We start from the raw sequence: 10,872 nt of genomic DNA, 5'->3' as shown, positions 1-10,872 counted from the left end.
ACCGCCCCCTCTCCAGGACCTCTACGGGAAAGAGGGATTTCCCCCCCAGCCCCTTCACTAGCCAATCACAGGAGGGTTCGGCGTCTCTCCCGCTTTCTGATTGGTGACATTTCAGCGTAGCCCTTCTCTGAACGGTCGGCTCCGGTGTCCATTATGGAGAGATCCACCCCCTCAAACAGGGGTGTGTCGTGACGTCAGAGGTAACGAAGAGGTAAACAACTTTGACCGCGTGAGGTTTAAAGCAACATCATTTTTGCCTGTGATCTCTGAATCAACGGACACCCGGTGCGGGGGATTACCGCTCTAACATTAGATACGGCGCGGTGTCTCCACACGGAGAAGTAGTCCCGTTAAGGCCGCGCTTCTCTCCCTTAAGGGGAGCGTCTTTGTTTTGCAGCTTACAAGCTTTAGAGCTCTAGCTGTGTTTGAATTTTAAATAAGCCATCACACCACCATCGATATCACGCAGCTGAAATAATAACATGAGCTGTGTCTGTTCCTTAATATTTCATTTCATGCATTTTGCTTCATTGTTTCTTTGACACTTTGCAAATGCGTGCAGTGAGGCGTGTGTATTGGAGGGGTGTGTCTACTCTGCAGTACAGTGGTAGGCTGGGAAGCAATTCCGCTGCATGGCGATTTCAAGCCATACATTTGCAATGCATGAGAGACGACCGAGTATGCTAAAAATAGACGATTAAACAACTCCACTGCACGATCACACTGGACAAATATTGATGATATTTTCTGCGAGATAAAAAATCTCACACTTATTTATTTAGATGGCATTTTGTTCATTCACGGTTGTGTGCACATAGGAACTCTGGTATGTGGTGCAAATGGTGTGTGTGTGTATGTGGTGGGGCCAGCGGAGGGGGCCTGGGTGAAGGTCAGGGGTGTGTCTATAATGTAAACACGGTAAAGGCGACAGATACGAAGGGGAGAGGGAGAGAGACGGGAGGGCCTCATCCGGTCGCATATATCCTCTCCTAACTAATCTCTCTTTACTCCTGCTGCAGCCTGAAAACAAGAGGTAGACCTGTACTGATGGTTAAGTGGAAACAGATCTCGGCCGTGCAAATGATTGAGAATTTCTTACGATATAACAGAAGCTGACTTTCAAGCAGTTTTAGAAGTCCTAGACACACGGTTCTGTTAAAAATGATAGCCTTTACAAATAAAATGTACTCTCTAAAATACACATTTTTACTAGTTTAATATTTTCAATTCCATCTCCTCTAAAATTAGTTTGTATTGTCCAAAAATGTTCTTTATTTTGGTCTCTAGAGGTAAGATTTAGGGGGCGTCTATTGATAGAATATGGATCAATATTGGCAGATATGTACCAATATGAAACCTTTTTTGACAGACCATAATGCAGATGTTGCAGATGTTTCTGTTTTTTTTTTTAGTTTTGTAGGCAGCGTTGCACATATATTTGATCCTTTTCTTAATTCAACTCATCTCTTAACTCATCTCCTATCTAATCTGTTTGTGTTGTGTATATATACATGTCAAGCCATAGAACCAATGTTCTGTTGAACTTCTGTTGATCTTTACAAATCAACACTCAATATACAGTGACATCGCCATCAGTGCTGACAAGAATCTACTAGAATTGAATCGTGGTTTTGGAGAATTTGACATCTGTAATATATAGTGTAATAGATTTTTATACCTTCATAATTTCTCTAATTCTGTCAACTGCCTTGTTACTCTTATTGTGGGTACTGACTGTCCTTTAGCTGAGCACACAGGTTGAAACTTTGTGTGAAGGTGTTCAGTGGCAGGCAAATGTGACTTCTACTCTGGTGAACCTCAGTGCTTACTTGGAGGTCATTATTCTAAAAGAAGGTATCATATGATGTGCATAACAATGGATGGTCTGTCTCTGGTCAGACATCTCAAGGAAAGCTGCTACTTTGCTAAACATCTGTGTATCTACTGTGATGTATGCGACTGCATGTAACAGAGATGCAAAACTTTACAACAGGATTCTGTTAGTGGACAAGCTTTGAAATCCACCTGCAGATTAGAATGAATATTGCTTTAAAACTCTGAAAAATGTTTTATTTCAGAAATTTTGACAACAATTATTATTTATAATAATTAGATGTTTTTTGTGTCAGTGCCCTGATGTCATTTTGGTCAATAAAGTTTATTTTTAGACCATATGCTTTATAAATCCAACTGTTCCTACCAATCAGCCCCAAACATCCAGTATCGGCTGGGCTTTAGTTTCTACAGTAGCCCAGATTACACAAACCAAACACTGACTCTAGACATGGTCCTTCATGTTCTTTGTGAGTTTCAATGCCACGGTTTTCCTACACAATGGTCTGCAATCTTTACTATCAAAAGAGCTGTTTTTGGCTATTTTTTTTTAAAATGTCTGGGGCCACAACTACTGAATTGTCTGTTTTCCACAGAAACTTTTCCTTTCTTGGATTTGGCATCTGTACGGAGACTAAAGACTAGGCACCAGCAAAATTTAGATGAAAAGGCGCAGATTCGTAGACAAAATATTAAAACTTCTTTTTATGTGGTGTATAGGATGCACATTTTTACAATTGGAGAACACTGGAGAGTTATTTGAGGCTTACAAAATGCTAAATTAAAATTAAAATAACCTTTTAATAATTCTTTATCAAAGCCACAGAGAGCCATTGGAGAGGGGCAAAGGAGTACTTGCGGCTCTGAAGCCATGTGTTGCAGACTCCTGTCCTTACACACTTGGCAGAGGAGAGTGAGACAACATCTTTGCAACCTGTAAGATGCAAAATAAGCACTAAATCCTACACAATGGTCCTTTGCATTTGAGAAAAAAAGAAAACTGGAAACAGCATGCACCCAAGTACAGACAAAACAGACAATGAGTCAATGTCAAAAACAGATTATGGCAATACACAAAAAGATGTAAACTGAAGCCATGGTTTATTCCACCCACCCCCATTCTTACAGTTTACAAAATGTATGAACAAGCTTCTCAGTTTATCAGATGTGTCTCAGGTATTCTGCACTCTCACTAGCCCTCCATTTATACCCTGCATTGATCTAACAGTCAGCACAGCGCTACAGAGGCTACAGTATGTCGCACACACTGCTTGTCGGCTCTCTAAATCCCCTGCCAGCACTCACTGCCTCGCCTCCATGACAAGAATTTTCACAACAAACATTCTCTAAATATTCCAGTCCGCTCCACATTACACAGTTCTACATTTTGTACCCACTGTGTGGTTAAAGAGTACAGATCACTCAACAATTAGGACCACATCATAAAATCCAGGCATGCATGTGCAAAGTTCAATGTCAGCTGCAGACTTTTAGTATTAACCTCAGAATCAGCACATCCTGAGCCCTGCAGCACCTTAGATATGTGTCATACGGTAAGCTTGTTAGCTGTTGATTCATGTTGCAGTAACTAGTAGTAAAATGTGCGGGTGTTAGGTTCATACTCATGGAGAGCTGATCCTTGTCCTGTGGCTTGGGCGGTCTCCAAGTCTGGCACCAGCTCTGGATCAAGCCGTTCAGCTAACAGGGATTTATTTGGCTCCATAACACCCATGTCAGACATGTATCCTGGCCCAGCCATTTTGTGTCCTCAGATGCTCCGGCCCTTCACACTGAGCTGGCTTGCTCTCTGGAAAGCAGGAGAGTGGAAATCATAAATCAGAAACACTTGACCCACTAAAACTACGGGAATTAGCATTCGTGGCACTGGTGCAGAGACATGAATACCTTGCATATTAAGAGAACACTTACTGGCACATGCCCTTAGGACAGACAGGTTTTACTTTAGGTTTTACTTTAAGATGCAAAGGGATGGGACAGGGTGGGGCGTGTATGCACACACACATGCACACACACACACACACCCAAACAGTCATGTGGCTGCATATTTAGGGGAGATGCATTTTTTGAAAAGTGGAATATTGATCCATTATGGTGCATTATGATATTATTCTCGCCACAATTGGACAAACTAAAATATTAAACAGAAATATACGCTGTTCAAATAAACAATTTGTTTTAACTTTAAAAAGTTGCAGGCTGCCTTAAAATGTTTAAGTTGAGGTAAGTTTGTTATATTTAAAACAAATCAACTTTTCTAGCTAAATACTTTTCTTTTTTATTAATTCCCATTGTACTTGAGAAAAGTTTAAGATGTTAAGTTGAACCAATGACTTCAGTCACACTGATGAACAGTACAATCAAATTTGATTTCCCTTTCCATTTTCTCTGTTTGAGAAGTCAGAGAAAAAGATGGATCTGAGTGCAGTTTTAATTCTCTAACAAGTTGTGTTTCTTTAAAAACTTGGGAACAGCACATTGAATCAACTCATCACTTCAAGTCAAAAGACTTAAAGTTAGAGGAACGTTTATATGTTCTGAAGTGCTCTGGAAATAAATACTAGAAATATTAAGTTTAATTAAATTGGGTGAATAAATAAAACCTCTATATTTATGTTAAGATTGTCTGTCAAAACCATAATGTTGCGCAAATTATAATCAGATTTTATAAGGCATTGTTTAGGTTTTTAAAGTCAGAGAAAAGCACACAAACACACACAGCTTCATTCAGAACAGGAACATCAGATAAGATATGAAACTATTTCATCTCCAGTAAATATATAAAACACAATCAAATATCATGTGTCTAAAAATCTTTCTTGACTTTGCCAATCCTCTGTCCCAGGGGTGTCAAATGTGTCGCCTGTGGGCCAGAACCAGGACTTTGTAAGTGTAAAAAATTGCAGAGATATTGATGCAAAATTTCATCAATCAGAAGCTTCAGTACAATCTAATCTGTATCAGGCATCTATCTTAAAACAACACTGGTGGAACCCTTTTGCTAAGGCACTGCCAAAACATTTGATTTTCTAAATGGTTTGTAAGGGATAACATAACCTTCTTCCTTAATGGAATTCCAGCATTACTACACAGGAGTGTAAATGTATAGAAAATAAAAAAAAAATCTAAAGCTTGACACATTTTCTGACAGTTCCTAAGAAGTTAAATGTTTTGCGCGTTTGTAGATCCACTGTGATCTGTATACTGTGATGACAGTGATAATTGAATGTGGAAACACTGAGACATTGTTTTAAAACTGTTTATTTTCTTAGGACATCTCATGCTGTTCATCATCTGTTTTTTCAATGGACGTCTCATTAATAGCAAATGTGTTCAGAATGCATTTGTACTTCTTAACATTAAAAAAAGGAAAAAATGTAGGTGTTGTTACTTATAGGTGATTATGCAATGGTTTCCCTGGTTCAGCCCACTTGAGATCAAACTGGGCTGTATGTGGCCCACGTACTAAAGTTTGACACCCCTGCTCGATCACGTAGGGACAGACAATCTGACAATCACAGAGCCACAGTGTGTGGTCAAAGCCTACACATGTTTTGAGAATTACATTAAGAACAACATAGTACGTGTACGAGCACTCACCATGTACAGAGTGAATGCGAGCAGATTCCCCAGGTGCATACTTTAAGCACTCGACAGCGTCTCTGGACAGCTTCTGAGAGCATGTGCTGCTGATCAGCTGGCAGGTGTCTAAGTGGGATACACTCAATCTCTGCCTGCTCCAGTTTGTAATGTTTGAATGCAATACAGCATGCAATCACATTGTGCCTATGAAACCCAGGATATCCTGCCTGAGGGACTACCACCCTGTTCCACTTACGCTTGTCATCACGAGATGCCTCGGGCTGCCAGTCAAAACCCACATAGACTCACTTCCCCCAGGCAATCTGCAGTCTGCATAGACCAAATAGATCAACTGAGGATGACACTGCCTTAACCTCACATTTGCCCCGTCGCATTCGGATATGAAAAGCATACACGTGAGAATTCTGTTAATAACAATACAGCATGTAATATCAACCCTCGGGGACCATGTTTGACCACCACCATGTGCAACTGACTCCTGGACCTGCTGACAGGAAGACCTCTGGTGATGAGGACTGGCACGTTGTCCTCTCATTCTCAGCACTCCAGCCCATGCCAGTTCTCCCTGATCATCACACATACTGTAACTGTGTGGCACAGCACAGCCACACTTTCATCAGTTTGAGAGTGACGCCACAGACAGTTTTCATGAAGATGAAAGAAATTTGATTGTTTCTGGCTTCCAACAAAAATATGTCTTGGGTATAAGATCGCGCTGTACAAGGTGAGTGACATGCTCTGAGTACTCTATACTTTTTTAAGGGTAGTTTTACATTCCTTTGGATAGATAGGCTCTTTTAGATTAATTTTAGGATTTTTTTTTTGATTGTAGGTTTAGGTTCTTTTAGGTTATTTTTTAAGGTTAGTTTTATTTTTGTTTAGGTTAGTTTTAGATTCTTTTAGTTTAGCTTCTTTTAGTTAGTTAGTTTTGGGTTTTTTATGTTAATTTTAGGTTCTTTTTGTTTGTTTAGCTTCTTTTAGGTTAGTTTAGGTGTTGTTTTATGTACTTTCATTTAGTTTGAGGTTATTTTAGTTAGTTTAGTTTCTTCTAGGTTAGTCTTAGTTTTTTTTGGGGGGGGCGGTTAGGTTATTTAGAGCTCAGTAAAGTTAGGTAACGTTAGGCTAAGTATTTTCTGGCACTTCTGATGTTCACTGGCACAGTGCAATATTCTACAAACAACTGTATGCAACTTTTTAAAATTTACTTTTATCTGTTGTTATATTTATATTTCTTCTTATACAATATTTTATTTAATTATTGTATATTTATTTTAGTAATACATTATTCATTTTATCATTGTATATTTTATCTTAATACTACACTTTAAAAAATGTAAATGAATTTAGTGGAATCAACTAATCTTTTCTCATTAACTTAACATAAATCTACCAGTTTTATTTGTTCAAGTTGAGTAAACTTACAATCTCTAACATTTATTTTCAGAACACTTCAGAACTTATAAACATGAATTCTTCTAACATGAAGTCTTTTGACTTCAGCAGATGAGTTGAATGAATGTGAGCAGACTCACTCACTGTTTGACAGTTGAAACGCTCAAGACCCTTCTTTTTTTATAGACATATAGAAAACTTGCTCTGGGTCTCTAATACATGTTAAGATAAGTCATGGTTGTTTGTTTTCACAATAAAGAAAACACTGCAAACACTTAGACTTTGATAAATTCAGTGGGAGCAGTTTCACATATTGTATTTGTGCCAAACCTCCATGAGGAGCAGCATGACGAGTTCTTTCTGACTCTTCAAACTGAGAAAATGTAAAAGGAAATCAACTTTGTTTGTAATGTTCATCTCTGTCAACGTAATTTTTAAAGCTTATTGAACGGTTTCTCAAATACACCTGAATGAATATCAAGTTTATTTGACAAAAAGTTTGTTTTGAATCAATAAATTACTTGATTTTCAATTCAGTCAATGTAAAAATTTAAGGCAGTCTGAACACAAACTTAAAAAAATAAAGAATAGTCTAGTTTTTACAGTGGTAAGTTATTCTTCTGTCTTTTGTTGACCTGCTTAATTTACCATTTTCAGACCCAAATTATTTCAGTCAATTGTACTTACGTAACTAGTGTGACAATAAATATGTTTAATCTAAGTTAAAAACTATGGTAGGAATATGAGGCTAATTTAATGTCTAACCAGCCATATGTAAACAGTTAAGAGTAGTTAGATAAATGGAATGCATGTAAACCCATTATTTTATTTCTTGCTGTCTCCCAGTACCTTGGTTTCGTGTATGAATATAAACATAGTGTTTGACAGTGACAAGTCTGCATACAAGGTAGAGGTGAGACCCTTAAAAATGGTGCCAAGACAAGTAGGTGAAGGGGTAATTGCTTATGAGAGAGGGGAGAGTCAGCACTTCAAGTTCCTTTGGCAGTATTGAGTAATGTTAACATGCAAGTTCAGCATGGCTCCGTAGATCCTCACTGCCTCCTGCATGTGCTACACTCAGAGTATCTGCAGCAGCTGCATCACTGTGTGGCGTCCAAGCTGCACCACCCTGCACTGTAAAGCTGTGCAGCAGGTGATGTAAACAGCATAGTTTCTCATAGACAATAAACGACCAACCCTCCAGGACATTTTACCACAGGAGACGCTTAAAGGAGGCCCACAGAATCATCCCAGACCATCCCAAGCCACAAACTATGCAGTCTGTTACCCTCTGAAAAACATTACCGGATTATTATTTCCAGAGCCAGCAGGTTAAGGAGAGCACTGTCCTCGATGCCATCAGATCGTTAAATTTATAACCAAATATCAGTCACTCATATCATGCTTTTACGGCCTCCATTGTGCTGTTTTGTACCATTTATAGTATCTCTCTTTTTTCTTTATGTACTGTTTTAGTCTGTTTGGTAGTTTGTATTACAAATTTGTTCTGTCTTCCATTACCCTGTACTGTTATATATTCCATAAAATATTATTTTATTTTAATGCTGTCGCCAGCCAATTAAAAAAGTTTAATCTGCATCATTTAAAAGTAGCTGAGTTTATTACCATGTGCATTGTACTTAAGTACCTCTAAACTGTATTTAAGTACTTGATTAAATGTACTTCATTTTCACCCTTGATGTAAGGCATAAAATATACAATCAGTAAAATAATTAGTGTAGTAATCAAGTGTCTCACACATGCTTTTTTTTTTCAAAGCATTAATAATAGAGCCTGACCAATATATTGGTCACTGTACGTTGTGCAAACATGAACCCATATCCTTTTTTTTTCAAAATCATAAGGCATTTTACAAAACATAACACATTACTATTGTTTTTTTAAAAGTATTTCTCACTTTTATAACCAGTATTCTATTTGATCTTTTTTCTTAAATCACATTTAATGTATACATAAATCATGTTCTATTTGCGTTTTTCAATTTATAATGATCTAATTTATAGTTATATCATTATTAAAACCTAAATATCTGTTTAAGTTTGTTGTTTAAGTGTCCTAATGTTATTTTGGGAAATAAAGTTTTTTGTTAAACTATAAAATTTCTTTGTGACAAGTGTTTGGTGACCACTGTTAGGGATCATTGCAAAAGATTAATATAATTTGATATATCACTATTGGAAACTTGTTTTACTCCCTAACATCGGTATCAGCATGTGCCCCAAAAATCCAGTATTAGTTGGGCCATAATAAATAATAAACCATTAAAAATAGTTAATTTTACTTTTATAAAAGCAAGTATGTGAGAAGCCTGATTATTTTAAGTTGTGAGTAAATGATAAACACATTATAGTAGTTTTAATTTGTGACTTAAGGTTTAGTATTAGTATTGTGCGAGCTCATGAGTATTTACTCAATCAAACATCTTTTTTAAGTTTTGTATATATTAGCAAATCTTGGACATTGTTGAAATTCTTTTGTCTTCTTCAAATATTTACTTAAGGGACCAAAGGTTATTTTTCTTTTTATAATTCTTCAGAAGACAGCCGAGAGGGAGTGGAAGCTGTTCCAGGACACCTACAGTTCTTCGACCTCATAAGGCAAAAAATAACAGGACTTATTGAAAACAGGTAGTAGAGTTGATACATCAAATTTAATGATGTGGTGAGACTGACTGACTGACTGACTGAAGATTCTAAAACCTCATACCGTGGTCCTTCTGTTTTCCACCAGAGGCTCGATGGGAGCTGCAATATGGAGACTTGAAGACAAGCATGGTCTATTAAAGTCCCTCTAGTTCCCTCTTCTGGGAGGATGAGGGACAACATGGACACTAATCACCCATTACTACACTGTACTATCACACATGGGTCCCTGGGCTATATCAACACGACAGTGCTAAATCTTACAGTGCTGCACTTTTCAAAATGGCCCAGAGGAAGCCAGCCATGAATCTCTGAGTGCCTGCAAATAAAATGTACTCCTGTGCAACCTACCGAGGTGGTTCCAAGCACTCACAACAAAGTGGAGACTTTATTGTTTGCTCCTCAGCATCAAAGAATAAATAAAAACACATTAATGTGTTATGATATTACAGTATATGTGAGTAAGTATCACAGTAAGTGATAACCAAGTCAGCTAAGTCAGTTAAGTGTGGAGAGGCTAAAGTTGGACTGCAAATATAAAACAGCCAGATGTGAAAAACAAAAACCCTTTCTTATCTGGTTAATAGTTAGGTCCTTTGGAAGACCTAATAATAGTCTCTATGTCTTGGTTGTGTGTACAAACCAGCCATTTACACCAGCACAAACGGTATTTTACCCTGGGACACTGATCACCTCCACTGGAGCAGTGGAGGTCACTTAAAAAAAGACAGTAGGAACTGTTGAAGCCATTCTCGTTTTGTTTTCCTGATTAGATGTTTTTTTACTCATCATTTTTCAAAGGAATTGTGTTTTCTTTTCTAATGATGATGCAATTAGTACAACCTCTACACTATGCATCAAAACATCTTTTTACAAAAACTAAGACATTGATATTAAGCTGTGGTGGAAAGAGTACTGGAAATCTGTTCTTAAGTACAAGTACTGTTACTTCTTTTCTGTTGATGTGTAACACATTATCAATAGCAGACATTCAATCAAAGACATTTCTGTTTCTACAAATCTTCAATCTAAATTTCTTCCAACTTCCTCTTTGTTCTGGTCAGTGGTCACAGACACCTCACTATAGGGTCGCAGATTTTCAGTTTCCTTTTGCTGATAGTTGAAAATGCCAACAATTGATTAATCATTAATAGTGTGTAAGATCCAAAACAGGTTTCTCATTTTCATTTTTTTCTGTTTTGATTTGTCATTTTATTGTCATTTTAAGTTTTAGTTTCCTCATTCAACAAATGGTTCTGCCAGACAAAACTGTTTAATGTGGTGCACTGCTATATCCAGACTATAGGTTAAATATTCATGGTTACAGTTTTAATTGGTTTAATTCTCAATGCCGATTAATCGA

This window comes from Lutjanus erythropterus, chromosome 2 (assembly GCF_056507025.1).
Source record: "Lutjanus erythropterus isolate fLutEry1 chromosome 2, fLutEry1.hap2, whole genome shotgun sequence".
Lineage (NCBI taxonomy): Eukaryota > Metazoa > Chordata > Actinopteri > Lutjaniformes > Lutjanidae > Lutjanus > Lutjanus erythropterus.
The sequence above is the reverse complement of the archived record's forward strand: the minus strand, read 5'-3'. Positions refer to the sequence as shown.